This window comes from Moschus berezovskii, chromosome 5, assembly GCF_049115385.1.
Source record: "Moschus berezovskii isolate FMDL1 chromosome 5, NW_MosBer_1.0, whole genome shotgun sequence".
NCBI classification, from domain to species: domain Eukaryota; kingdom Metazoa; phylum Chordata; class Mammalia; order Artiodactyla; family Moschidae; genus Moschus; species Moschus berezovskii.
Genome location: NC_142464.1, coordinates 91,490,085 through 91,505,652, shown reverse-complemented (window position 1 = coordinate 91,505,652; position 15,568 = coordinate 91,490,085). Strand labels below are relative to the sequence as shown.

General features: G+C 38.2%; 1 pseudogene; it reads left to right on the top strand.

Annotated features, from left to right (window-relative positions):
- The first annotated feature begins 13,336 nt into the window (after nucleotides 1-13,336).
- LOC129561657 (tyrosine-protein phosphatase non-receptor type 2 pseudogene) lies at nucleotides 13,337-14,231 on the top strand (annotated as a pseudogene).
- Nucleotides 14,232-15,568: the final 1,337 nt, after the last annotated feature.

The window sequence follows — 15,568 nt, the reverse complement described above, 5'->3', positions numbered from 1 at the left end:
ATGAATCTCAGCACGCCAGGCCTCCCTGTCCATCACTAACTCCTGGAGTTTACCCAAACTCACATCCATCGAGTCGGTGATGCCATCCAGCCATCTCATCTTCTGTCATCCCCTTCTCTTCCTGCCCCCAATCTCTCTCAGCATCAGGGTCTTTTCCAATGAGTCAACTCTTCGCATGAGGTGGCCAAAGTATTGGAATTTCAGCATCAGTCCTTCCAATGAACACCCAGGACTGATCTCCTTTAGGATGGACTGGTTGGATCTCCTTCAGTCCAAGGGACTCGCAAGAGTCTTCTCCAACACCACAGTTCAAAAGCATCAATTCTTCAGGACTCAGCTTTTTTCACAGTCCAACTCTCACATCCATACATGACCACTGGAAAAATCATAGCCTTGACTAGACAGAACAAAGTAATGTCTTGACTGGCAAAGTAATGTCTCTTCTTTTTAATATGCTATCTAGGTTGGTCATAACTTTCCTTCCAAGGAGTAAGCATCTTTTAATTTCATGGCTGCAATCACCATCTGCAGTGATTTGTATAAATAGTGGCCAGACGCAAACTACAGCGAGCAGATCTACTTTTGTAAATATAATTTAAGCCAATTTTTTTGAGATTAGAAGAGTAAACCCAGGCCCAGAACCAAACATTTGGATAATCTTACTTTGGTTACAAGTTTATAAGGCAGTTATTATCAGTTTCTACTGTTTAGTCTGGCTAGATTTTCATTTATATTAATCCCTCCAATTTTCTGTGAGATTATTAGTGTTTTTTGAATGGTGTTTTTCATTTAGCAAATTTTTCTATACACTTGTGAACTTGACTCTGTGATGATAGTGTCCACTTCCACTGATTAGTTTTCCCAAAATGCATACTCTGAAATCTCTGGCAAAAAGCAAACAGAGAAAAGGCTTTTAATGAAACAGATGTCAGGAATAAGATGATCAGTGAGATAGAAACCCTCCTCCCTGCATTTCTTTTTTTTTTTTTTCTGTTTATTTTATTTTTATTTTAATTGGAGGCTATTTGCTTTACAATATTGTATTGGTTTTGCCATACATTGACATGAATCCACCCCGGGTGTACATGTGTTCCCCATCTTGAACTCCCCTCCCACCACCCTCCCCATATCATCCCTCTGGGTCTGACTAACCCATAGTTTGGCTACTGAAGATCCCTTGTGTTCTGCTCAGACCTTCCAGATACTGTGAAATCTAGTTTTTTCTGAGATCTCTGTGTCTGTGTGTATGTGAAATTTATCTTCAGATTCATTAGGATTTTTTCAATCAGTTACTGTCAAGTATCTGAAAGAGCTAACTTACTACCACCTTACTATTTGTCCAGATAGTGATAAATAAAATCATAGTTTTCTCTAGACAATATCCTCTATGCCAATTGTCCTGGTCTGATTAAAATAATCTCATTTCACTTTTAAAGTGTCCCAGTTTGTAAAATAAACTATAAGGTATCTAGAGTTCTAAACGATTTCTGATTGGCCAAGCTCCTCTAGAAGTCTCTCATTTCTTAAGACTCAAAGTTATCTTGAAATATCAGGTTAGAAGAGCCACATCTAATTGTATGTCTATAATTAAATATCTTCTTCATCTTGATAACATGCAGTTTTATTAAGAAATAAAATCACATTCAGATCAGTTCAGTCTCTCAGTCGTGTCCGACTCTTTGCGACCCCATGAATCGCAACACGCCAAGCCTTCCTGTCCATCACCAACTCCAGCAGTGCACTCAAACTCATGTCCGTCAGTTGGTGATGCTATCCAGCCATCTCATCCTCTGTCGTCACCTTCTCCTCCTGCCTGCAATCCCTCCCAGCATCAGAGTCTTTTCCAGTGACAACTCTTTACATGAGGTGGCCAAAGTACTGCAGTTTCAGCTTTAGCATCAGTCCTTCCAATGAACACCCAGGACTGATCTCCTTTAGAATGGACTGGTTGGATCTCCTTGCAGTCTAAGGGACTCTCAAGAGTCTTCTCCAACACCACAGTTCAAAAGCATCAACTCTTCGGTGATCAAATTTCTTCACAGTCCAACTCTCACATCCAAACATAATCACTGGAAAAACCATAGCCTTGACTAGACTATGTTGCAAAGAAATGTCTCTGCTTTTTAATATGCTATCTAGGTTGCTCAGAACTTTCTTTCCAAGAACTGCCTTTTAATTTCATGGCTACAGTCACCACCTGCAGTGATTTTGGAGCCCAGAAAAATAAAATCTGATACTGTTTCCACTGTTTCCCCATCAATTTCCCACTAAGTGATGGGACCAGATGCCATGATCTTCGTTTTCTGAATGTTGAGCTTTAAGCCAACTTTTTCACTCTCCTCTTTCCCTTTCATCAAGAGGCTTTTGAGTTCCTCTTCACTTTCTGCCATAAGGGTGGTGTCATCTGCATATCTGAGGTTATTGATATTTCTCCTGGCAATCTTGATTCCAGCTTGTGCTTCTTCCAGCCCAGCGTTCCTCATGATGTACTCTGCATATAAGTTAAATAAGCAGGATGACAATATACAGCCTTGATGTACTCCTTTTCCTATTTGGAACCAGTCTGTTGTTCCATGTTCACTTCAAACTGTTGCTTCCTGACCTGCGTACAGGTTTCTCAACAGGCAGGTCAAGTGGTCTGGGATTCCCATCTCTTTCAGAATTTTCCAGTTTCTTGTGATCCACACAGCCAAAGGCTTTGGCATAGTCAATGAAGCAGAAATAGATGTTTTTCTAACTCTCTTGCTTTTTCCATGATCCAGCGAATGTTGGCAATTTGATCTCTGGTTCGTCGGCCTTTTCTTTTCTTTTTATCTATTTATTTTTAATTTATTTATTTTAACTGGAGGCTAATTATTTTACATTATTCTATTGGTTTTGCCATACGTTGACATGAATCTTCCCCAGGTGTACATGTGTAAAATCAACTTGAACATCTGGAAGTTCACAGTTCATATATTGCTGAAGCCTGGCTTGGAGAATTTTGAGCATGACTTTACTAGCGTGTGAGATGAGTGCAATTATGTGGTAGTTTGAGCATTCTTTGGCCTTGCCTTTCTTTGGGAATACAATGAAAACTGAAATTTTCTAGGCCTGTGGCCACTGCTGAGTCTTCCAAATTTGCTGGCATATTGAGTGCAGCACTTTCACAGCATCACCTTTCAGGATTTGAAATACCTCACCTTGAATTCTATCAGTTCCACTAGCTTTGTTCATAGTGATGCTTCCTAAGGCCCACTTGACTTCACATTCCAGAATGTCTGGCTCTAGGTGAGTGGTCACACCATCGTGATTATCTTGGTCGTGAACATCTTTTTGTACAGTTCTTCTGTGTATTCTTGTCACCTCTTCTTACTTGAAGGCAAAACTTACAGAATACAATATTAAATAGATGTTTTTAAAACCAGATAAAACTCAAAAACAAAATCCTTTAATTTTTATATATTTTTGTAATTGCTGAATATATAACAAATTTGGAGAATTTCTTTTGTTTTTCCGATATGAGCACTATGTAGCTTACTAGGTCTACCAATACTTGCATAATATATTTACAAGTGAAATAATAATAATATACCTACTAAAAATTACTGACCTCAGTGTTTTTCTCAGGTATTAATATGGATATTCGAGATAGAAGACTGAAGAAAACAGACATGGTTTTGGCACTCATGGTATTGGAATTCCATGGAAGGAGAAAGCATAAAACAAGCAAGTTAGCAAATGAGAGGTGAGGATTTTTTTAAATCTAGAAGTAGACTAAAAGTGTTCAAGGCTTTAGTAACATATACAATATTTTTGAAGGAATAATAAAATAATTAGAAGATAAATGGAGAAAGGGAGAGAAAAATGACTTTGTTAACATACCAAGATATAGGAAAGTAAACAGAATTATCAAAGTAAATAAACAAAAAAGTATCTCTGTCTTACAATTTAAACATCTTGTGAGATATTGGAACCAGAAAAGCCTTTAGGTTGAAACCCACAAACCCGTTTGTTACTACTGTATCTGTAAGATTTCTTCCTGTTAAAAATCTTTAAAAATTGAAAAACAAATATGAGTCTGATATATAGGCTTTGCTCTTTCTTTAATCTTTATTCTCCCCCTTTTCTAATTTATACTGAATTATTGTTTTATAGAAAAGTATATCCTAGGCCAGCTGTTGCCAGGGACAAATGTCTCTACCTACATGACTGGACTTGCCCTAGGGGCTTCACACTCAACTGCATATTGAGGTCAATTTATTTCACAGTTTTTACTGTCAGATGTGTTTGAGAGAAAGTGAAAATGTTTATTGAATTGCTTAATGGTTATGTTTAGCAAATTTGTCTGCCAGCATGCGCTGTTACTCAAAACCCCAATTGGGGAGCCCCTTTGCAGTCTGAGGTACCCTGTCTTCATCTTTATCCTCGAAATACACCTGGGCTAAGTTCCAGGTTTTATCTGTAACCTAAGGGGATGCTTTATCCTTATAATTATATTTCACTTTTCTAGATCAGGAGACAGTTATTGTTGTGAGTAAATGAGTATCTATAACTAATTCAATGTTCTTAGGGATATTTGATATGGATTTAATTGTGCTCCTCCTGCAAGCTACAGGATAATTAGTTGAATATAATATTTTAATAAGTGTGGACTCTTCTGCTCTGTTTAGTTAATAACTAACTGGTGGTTAACTAGCAGGATTCCCAAAACATGGTGGGGATTTTCTCAGTAACGCAGCATGACATTTTTGTTGTTGTAGTTTACCTGTGAGATGCTTTCCCTTGGCTATTAAAATTTAAATAGATACACTTGACTCTTGGGAAAAAAAGAGGAGTAGAAAGCTTACCACATTCAGTTTGATAGCTTCTTTGAGAAAGGTTTATAGAGAGAAATATTTTATTAACAAAATGAACTATATTAAGATCTTACAGTAACATTGCTGATCTTTTGTCCCTTCAAGAGAAGTGATTCCTGAAAATGAAGATTACTTCATACTCATCAGCAAAGTGTACACTAAGTTATGGGTAAAGTATAAGCCACTTATTTTTGCATAATTTATGACTCTACAATTCCAAACTGCATGAGCACCACTGGAAACAAACAACCCCAAACAACAAACAAACAAAAAATGCATTGTCCACATTTTGTGGAAACAGATCAAAATGAAGGAGTTATTTTTAATCTCAGTAATCATTTTACCTTAAATTTTTCTTACGAATGAAAAATAGCCCTCAGAATAAAATAAATAAAAAAGGGAGGCATAGAAACACTGGTTACGTTCAGTTCAGTTCAGTCACTCAGTCGTGTCCGACTATTTGCGACCCCATGAATCACAGCACGCCAGGCTTCCCTGTCCATCACCAGCTCCCAGAGTTCACTCAAACCCATGTCCATTGAGTCGGTGATGCCATCCAGCCATCTCATTCTCTGTCGCCCCCTTCTCCTCCCGCCCCCAATCCCTCCCAGCATCAGAGTCCTTTCCAGCAAGTCAACTCGTCGCATGAGGTGGCCAAAGTATTGGAGCATCAGTTTTAGCATCAGTCCTTCCAATGAACACACAGGATTGATCTCCTTTAGAATGGACTGGTTGGATCTCCTTGCAGTCCAAGGGACTCTCAAGAGTCTTCTCCAACACCACAATTCAAAAGCATCAATTCTTCGGCAATCAGCGTTCTTCACAGTCCAACTCTCTCATCCATACCTGACCACGGGAAAAACCATAGCCTTGACTAGACGGACCTTGGTTGGCAAAGTAATGTCTCTGCTTTTTAATATATTATCAAAGTTGGTCATAACTTTCCTTCCAAGGAATAAGTGTCTTTTAATTTCATGGCTGCAATCAGCATCTGCAGTGATTTTGGAGCTGAAAAGAATAAAGTCTGACACTGTTTCCCCATCTATTTCCTATGAAGTCATGGGACCAGATGCCATGATCTTCGTTTTCTGAATGTTGAGCTTCAAGCCAACCTTTTCACTCTTCTCTTTCACTTTCCTCAAGAGGCTTTTGAGTTCCTCTTCACTTTCTGCCATAAGGGTGGTGTCATCTGCATATCTGAGGTTATTGATATTTCTCCCGGCAATCTTGATTCCAGCTTGTCCTTCTTCCAGCCCAGCGTTCCTCATGATGTACTCTGCATATAAGTTAAATAAGCAAGGTGACAATATACAGCCTTGATGTACTCCTTTTCCTATTTGGAACCAGTCTGTTGTTCCATGTCCAGTTCTAACTGTTGCTTCCTGACCTGCATACAGGTTTCTCAAGAGGCAGGTCAGGTGGCCTGGTATGCCCATCTCTTTCAGAATTTTCCACAGTTTATTGTGATCCACACAGTCAAAGTCTTTGGCATAGACAATGAAGCAGAAATAGATGTTTTTCCGGAACTCTTGCTTTCTCCATGATCCAGCAGATATTGGCAATTTAATCTCTGGTTCCTCTGCCTTTTCTAAAACCCGGTTGAACATCTGGAAGTTCACAGTTCACATATTGCTGAAGCCTGGCTTAGAGAATTCTGAGCATGACTTTACTAGCGTGTGAGATGTAATTACAATTGAACTCTATTGTAAATTCATGAAGAAAATTTACATTTTACTCAGGTAAAAACTTTTCATCAGAGATGGTAGTTTTCTTTTCAGATACATTTTTCTGCCTGTTCAAAATATATCAATATTCCTATTTAGAAAGTATTTTGGGAGCTGTCATTTTTAGCTAAATAATACTATTATTTTTTACAAATGTGCATATCTTTTAGTTTGCACATATGCTGGAGAAATGGAATTAACATATTTTAAATACTCATTAACTTCACTAGAATAATTAATGCCTAGTTTACACTAGCATTTCTATTAATGGCATAGATTCAAGACATTCTCTTATAGCAGAGAAAGTTTCGTCTAAATCAAGAATCTTTCTCATTTGTCTACTAATCATTCTTTTAGTGTTAAGCTATTCGAAGTAAAAAACAATGAATGTGAGTATTATTTCCTTGATGAAAGTGCCCATGAGCAATAAGAAAACTCAAAAGCAAAAAGGTGAAAGATGATTTTATTAAAATCAACATTCAAATAGATATTTATTGAATTACAGGAACATGTTCATTATCAATCTATGCATATATGGATCTTGTAAATTAGAACAAACAATGTGTGTAATTTAATTCCTCATAACCTCATTGAAATGACAGAAAATAAGTTTAAATAAAGGTGTATGTATATGTACATAAGCACAAGAATAATTGTCAAAACGAAGAGATATTCTCAACTGAAGATACTATATATTCGTTCTGTAAAGTAAAAAGATAAAAATCAGGGGAATAGATAAATCTGAAGGAAGAAACTTATGACTCCCCAAAATAATTGAGCAACTTTTTTAAGAAGAATGTCAGACTACCACGTACAGAGTTCTCATGTACCTCATCTCCGAACATATACAAACTCCCAGACTCTCGGTGACCTGCAGAATGATATTTTGTAACAATTGATGAAGATAGATTTCAGTTCAGTTTAGTTCAGTTCAGTCGCTCAGTCGTGTCCGACTCTCTGTGACCCCATGAATCACAGCATGCCAGGCCTCCCTGTCCATCACCAACTCCCGGAGTTCACTCAAACTCATGTCCACAGAGTCGGTGATGCCATCCAGCCATCTCATTCTCTGTCGTTGCCTTCTCCTCCCGCCCCCAACCTTTCCCAGCATCAGAGTCTTTTCCAGTGAGAGAACTCGTCGCATGAGGTGGCCAAAGTATTGCAGTTTCAGCTTTAGCATCAGTCCTTCCAATGAACACACAGGACTGATCTCCTTTAGAATGGACTGGTTGGGTCTCCTTGCAGTCCAAGGGACTCTCAAGAGTCTTCTCCAGCACCACAATTCAAAAGCATCAATTCTTCGGTGATCAGCTTTCTTCACAGTCCAACTCTCACATCCATACATGACCACGGGATAAACCATAGCCTTGACTAGACAGACCTTGGTTGGCAAAGTAGTGTCTCTGCTTTTTAATATACTATCTAGGTTGGTCATAACTTTCCTTCCAAGGAGTAAGCGTCTTTTAATTTCATGGCTGCAATCAGCATGTGCAGTGATTTTGGAGCCCCAAAAAATGAAGTCTGACACTGTTTCCACTGTTTCTCCATCTATTTCCCATGAAGTGATGGGACCAGATGCCAAGATCTTTGTTTTCTGAATGTTGAGCTTCAAGCCAACCTTTTCACTCTCCTCTTTCACTTTCCTCAAGAGGCTTTTGAGTTCCTCTTCACTTTCTGCCATAAGGCTGGTGTCATCTGCATATCTGAGGTTATTGATATTTCTCCCGGCAATCTTGATTCCAGCTTGTCCTTCTTCCAGCCCAGCATTCCTCATGATGTACTCTGCATATAAGTTAAATAAGCAAGGTGACAATATACAGCCTTGATGTACTCCTTTTCCTATTTGGAACCGTCTGTTGTTCCATGTACAGTTCTGACTTCCTGACCTGAGTTCTGCTTCCTGACCAGCATATAGGTTTCTCAAGAGGCAGGTCAGGTGGTCTGGTATTCCCATCTCTTTCAGAATTTTCCACAGTTTATTGTGATCCACACAGTCAAAGGCTTTGGCATAGTCAATAAAGCAGAAATAGATGTTTTTCTGGAACTCTCTTGCTTTCTCCATGATCCAGCGGATGAAGGCCATTTGATCTCTGTTGCCTCTGCTTTTTCTAAAACCTGCTTGAACATCTGATAGATTTACACATCATTATAACAGAAAGTCCATAATTTACAAAAGTTTCACTCTTGCTATTGTATATCTGTGGGGGTTTAACAAATGTGTAAGGACATGTAGCCACCATTGTAGTATCATACAGAAGAGTTTTGCTGTCTTAAAAATACTGATCTCTAGCTAGTCATCCATCTTAGCCCCTGATAACCACTGAAATTTTTACTGTGTCAGTATTTTGCCTTTTGCATAGTAGAAATCATACTATAACATATATAGCCTTTGCTGTTTGGCTTCTTTCACTTAGTCATAAACATTTACAGTTCCCTTATTTTTTTTTTAATAGTTTGATCACTTCTTTTTAGGGCTGACTAATTTTCTTTTGTCTGCATTTATCAAACTTTATATATCCATTCACTGACTGAGAGTTGTTTCCAAATTATGACTAAAGCTGATATAAACATTCATGTGCATATTTTTGTGTGGATATCATTTAACTCATTTTGGCAAATACAAAGGAGCATCATTACTAGGTCACATGGTAAGAGTGTATTTAGCTTTGAAAAAACAGAAGTGCACTCAGTAATGTCCAACTCTTTATAAACCCATGGACTATACAGTCCATGGATTTCTCCAGGCCAGAATGCTGGAGTGGTACCCTTTCCCTTCTTCAGGGGGATGTTCCCAACCCTGGGATCAAACCCAGGTCTCCTGCATTGCAAGCAGATTCTTTACCAGCTGAGGCACAACAGAAGCCCAAGAATACTCGGAGTGTGTAGCCTATCCCTACTCCAGGGGAGCTTCCCCATCCAGGAATCGAACCGCAGTCCCCTGCATTACAGGCAGATTTTTTACCATCTGAGCTATGAGAGAAGCACTTTATTTTGTAAGAAACCACCAAACTATTTCCAAAGTTGCTGTGCCATTTTGTATTTCCATCAGCAATTAAAGAGTTTCTGTGATTCCACATTCTTACTAGCATTTGAAGTTGTCAGTGTTTTGGATCCGGGGTATCAAATAGACATGAATGGCATCTCATTATTGTTGACTTGCAGTACTCTAATGACATTAGATGATGTTGCCATTGTATATCTTCTTTGGTGACATGTCTGATCAGGTCTTTTGCTCAGTTTTTATTCAGGCATTTCATTTTCTTATTGTAAAGTTTTATGACTTATTTGTATATTCAGATAACAGTTCTATCATATATATACTCCACAATTTTTTTGGACACTGTGGCTTATTTTCCGATTCCATTGATATTGTCTTTTACAGACTGAAGATTTTAATAATAAAGTTGAGCTCATAGATTCCTTCTTTCATGTATTGTGCGCTTTGAATTGTATTTAAAGTCATCACTGTACCCAAAGTGAACTAAGTTACACTAGTTTTCTTCTACAAATTTTATAGTTTTGAATTTTTAATTTAGATTCATGATCTGTTCTGAGTAAATTTTCATAAAGGGCATAGGTTTGCTCCTAGATTCAATTTTGGCATGTGAATATCCAATTGTTTGAGCAAAAGAATATCTTTTCTCCATTATACTAGCTTTTCCTTTGTCAAAGATAAGTTGTTTTCTTTTTGTGTGGTATCGTTGTCAGGTTGTGGTATCAGGATGATGGTGGCCTCATAGAATGACTTTGCAAGAAGGGCCCTTCCTTCCTCTGCATATAGCTCCATATATATAAATATATGTGTGTATACATATATATATATATGTACATAACAGCTTAATCAAAAAATGGGCAGAAGACCTAAATAGACATTTCTTCAAAGAAGATATACAGGTGGCCAACAGGCATATGAAAAGATGCAGTGAGTATGTATATATATAAGTACTTAAAGACAAGTGAAAACAAAATACAACATGCTGAATCTATTGTGATACTTCTGAAGTAGTGCTCAGAGAAAAATTTAGAAACACATAAATTTAACCCGAAGAAAGATCTCAAATCAATAATCTAACTTACTAGTTTAGAGAATTAAAAATATAGAAACAATACAAAACAAGTACAAATAAAGGAAAAATTATAACTGTATTACAATTAAGTTAAAAGGGGAAATAAAAATTCTTGGAGAAAAGTAATAAAACAAAAAATTGGTTTTCAGTCACAAAATGTCTTGAAAAACTGGTAAACATAAGTAGATCACAGAAAAAAAGAGAAAACAAATTACTGCAAACAGGAATAAAGAAAAATGACTTAACAGAAATGATTATAAGGGAATACTATGTGCTAAAATTGGACAACTTGGGTGAAATGAGTGAATTTCTCGAAATATACACACTAGAAAATATAACTCATAAATGGGCAATCTAAATAGACCTATAATATGACATCAGTCGGTGATGCCATCCAGCCATCTCATTCTCCGTCGTCCCCTTCTCCTCCCGCCCCCAACCTTTCCCAGCATCAGAGTCTTTTCCAGTGAGTCAACTCGTCGCATGAGGTGGCCAAAGTATTGCAGTTTCAGCTTTAGCATCAGTCCCTCCAATGAACATCCAGGATTGATCTCCTTTAGAATGGACTGGTTGGATCTCCTTGCAGTATAAGGGACTCTCAAGAGTCTTCTCCAACAACACAGTTCAAAAGCATCGATTCTTCGGCGATCAGCCTTCTTCACAGTCCAACTCTCACATCCATACCTGACCACCGGAAAAACCATTGCCTTGACTAGACGGACCTTGGTTGGCAAAGTAATGTCTCTGCTTTTTAATATACTATCAAGGTTGATCATAACTTTCCTTCCAAGGAGCAAGCGTCTTTTAATTTCATGGCTGCAATCAGCATCTGCAGTGATTTTGGAGCCCAAAAAATAAAGTCTAACACTGTTTCCACTGTTTTTCCATCTATTTCCCATGAGTTTGAGTGTACTCCGGGAGTTGGTGATGGACAGGGAGGCCTGGTGTGCTGTGATTCATGGGGTCGCGGAGAGTCGGACACGACTGAGCGACTGAACTGAACTGAACTGAACTGAACTTATAATAAAAAATATTTTACAAAGAAAAACCCATACCCAAACAGCTTCAATGGTTGATTCTAACAAACATTTTCATCAGATATTCAATCTTAAAATAGGAAAGTAGAGGATATTTCAAAACTCACTTTATAAGTGCCATCAAAACAAAACAAAGACATTCATAATAAGAAAACTACAGATTTAATACCCTTTGACTATAGAAGCAAAATTCAACAAAATTCTAGCAAACCAAATATAAGACTATTAAAAAATGAAAAGATATCACTTGATTACCAAGTAGAATTTCTCCAGGAATTCAAGGTTTTACATTTGAAAGTGAATCAATGTAATGCAACATATTCATAGAATAAAAGACAAAATCCTATGATAGTCAGTAGACACAAAAATATGGAAAAATCCAACACTCTTTTGTGATTAAAAAAGAATCTCAACAAATTGAAAACAGATGAAAACTTCTTCAGCTTGATAAAATGCATCCAATTAAAACCACCTGCTAAACTTATAGACAAGAGATGGTTAATGATTAAATGCTTTTTCCCTACAGTAGGAACAAGACAAATGTGTTCACTCTTGTGATTTCTATTCAGTGTTCTAGCTGGAAAAATTAGGCAAGAAAAATGAAGACATGAACAAAAAAGTAAAACTATCACTATTTGTATATGATGTAATATTACATAAAGTCTGAAGAAATCAACAATAAAATTATTAGGAATAAACAGTTTCAGCAAGGTTACAATATACAGGATCAATATAAAAATTCAGTTGTATTTCCATACCCTAACAGTAAATAATTTTAATAATAAAATTAAGACAAAATTTATTTACAGTAGCATCACAAAGAATAAAGTTCATGGGAATAAACTTAAGGTGTAAGACCTTAAGACAAATTTATAAGACACTATTGAAAATTAATAAAGAAAATCTAAATGGAAAAATATGCCATATGCATAAAACTATATGATTTTATAGTGTTAAGATATCAATGCTTTTCTAAATGGTCTAAAGATTTAGAGTGTTTTTTATAAAAATCTCAGCTTTTCTTTTTGCAAAATTTCAAAAACCGTTCTTAATATTTTCATCAGAATTTTAGGGGCTGAGAATAGCTTAAAAAACCTCAAAAGAGCGCTGCCCGGATCGTGCGGGGCCTGAGCCTCTCCGCAGGCGCCTGCTCCCTCGCGACAGTTCGCTCCCGCCGCCATGTCGGCTGCCATCTAACGGGAGTTTGAAGAGTTAGACGCTCAGAATCGCTGGCAGCAGCTGTACTTGGAAATTCGCAGTGAGTCCCATGACTATCCTCATAGAGTGGCCAAGTTCCCTGAAAACAGAAATCGGAACAGATACAGAGATGTGAGCCCATGGTCCACTTAATACAGGTTGTCATTTCTGGCTCATGGTTTGGCAGCAAAAGACCAAAGCAATTTTCATGCTAAACCGAATTGTGGAGAAAGAATCGGTTAAATGTGCACAGTTCAGTTCAGTTCAGTTCAGTCGCTCAGTCGTGTCCGACTCTCCGCGACCCCATGAATCACAGCACGCCAGGCCTCCCTGTCCATCACCAACTCCCGGAGTTCACTCAAACTCATGTCCACAGAGTCGGTGATGCCATCCAGCCATCTCATTCTCGGTCGTCCCCTTCTCCTCCTGCCCCCAACCTTTCCCAGCATCAGAGTCTTTTCCAGTGAGTCAAATGTGCACAGTACTGGCCTACAAAAGATGACCAGGAGATGCTGTTTAAGGAAACGGGCTTCAGCGTGAAGTTCTTGTCAGAGGACGTGAAGTCCTATTACACGGTCCATCTGTTGCAGTTAGGAAACACCAGGACTGGTGAAACCAGAACAATATCTCACTTTCATTATACTACCTGGCCAGATTTTGGAGTCCCTGAATCACCAGCTTCGTTTCTCAATTTCTTATTCAAAGTGCGGGAATCTGGCTCCTTGAACCCTGAGCACCGGCCTGAGGTGATCCACTGCAGTGCTGGCATCGGGCGGTCGGGCACCTTTTCTCTGGTGGACAGCTGCCTTGTTCTGATAGAAAAAGGAGACAATATTAACATTAAACAACTGTTACTGAATATGAGAAAATACCGAATGGGGCTGAGTCAGACGCCGGATCAGCTCAGATTTTCCTACATGACTATAATAGAAGGAGCGAAGTTTATAAAGGGAGATTCAAGTATACAGAAACGTTGGAAAGAACTTTCTAAGGAAGACATATGTCCTGTTTTTGATCATTCGCCAACCAAAATAATGACTGAAAAATACAATGGGAACAGGATAGGCCTAGAAGAGGAAAAACTAACAGGAGACAGATAAGTCTGTCCTCTAAAACACAGGAAACTCTGGAGGAGAACAGCGAGAGTGCTCTGCGCAAGCGCCTCCGGGAGGACAGGAAGGCCAGCACCCCCAGAAGGTGCAGCAGATGAAGCAGAGGCTGAGTGAGACCGAGCGCAAGAGGAAAAGGTGGTTATATTGGCAACCTATTCTCACTAAGATGGGGTTTGTGTCAGTCATTCTGGTTGGCACTTTTGTTGGCTGGACACTGTTTCTTCAGCAGAATGCCCTATAAGTAACTAATTCTGCTCCGCAAGCTTCGGCCCTAGCAGCTGACAGTGTTGCGTGAGTCACAGAGTTGGTCTGTCACAGACTCCTCACCCAGACGGTGTGCGTGACTCAACACCCACAGAGAAGTGTGGTGTTTGGTCCCCCCCAGCACCCCAGGGCACTGCCCACACTGCCCACCCCCTAAGTAAAGACTTGAATGCTTCTTAAGAACTGGTACATTTTCCACTGTGTTCATACATGGTAAGTGTAATATTTCACCTGACCAGACTGAGAAATCCTTTACCATAAGGGTTCATTTTTGGAGGCTGTCTGGATTTTAACCTGCACTTGATATAAGCAATAAATATATTTAAAAAAAAAAAAAACTCAAAAGAAAGAGCAAAGTTGGACGCTCATGATTCTCAACTTCAACTTCCTACAAAGTTACATTCCACTAATCAGTACTGTGTTGTACTGGCATGAAGAAAGATAGACGGATAAATAGATAAACAGGCGCAAGCGTGTTGAGTCATGTCCGACTTTTTGTGACCCTGTGGACTGTAGCCCAACAGGCTTCTCTGTCCATGGAATTTTCAAGGCAAAAATACTGGAGTCGTTTGTCATTTCCTCCTCCAGGGGATCTTCTCCACCGAGGGATCGAACTTACGTCTCTTGAATCTCATGCACTGGCAGGAGGATTCTTTACCACCAGCATCACCTGGGAAGCCCAGATAAATAGATAATAGAAAGCAATCAGCAATCAGGAAATAAATTCCTTATAAATATATATATAGTCAATTGATTCTGACAAAGATGCTCAGATTAATGAAGGGGGGAAAAAAGAAGAGTATTTCAAAATATTGAGCTGTGAGACCTGGATATTTATATGCACAAGATTTAAGTTGGACCTCAACTTCAGATCACACACAAAACATTAAGTTACAACTGATCACAGAACTAACTGTAATAGTTAGAGCTCTATTTTTAAAAGAAATCATATGAGTAAATCTTTGTAAAATTGGATTTAGCAATGATTTGTTAGATACTACACCCCCCCAAAAAAAAAACTAGGAAGCAGAGAAAAATAAGTTGGATTCTAATAAAGACTTTTGTACCTAGAAGACCTCCAATCTGAATGAGAACAAACACAAGTAACCCACATAATTGAAGAAAATACTTGCAAATCAGGTATCTGAGGGTCTAGTCTCCAGAAAATATATAAGGAAGTCTTATTCAACAAATAAAAAGATAAAAGCTCATTTTAATGGACAAAGTATTTAAATAGATATTTTTCCAGAGAAAATATGCAAAAGGTAAATAAACACATGAAAAGATGATCAATATTCTTAGTCATCAGTAAAATGAAAATCAACACAG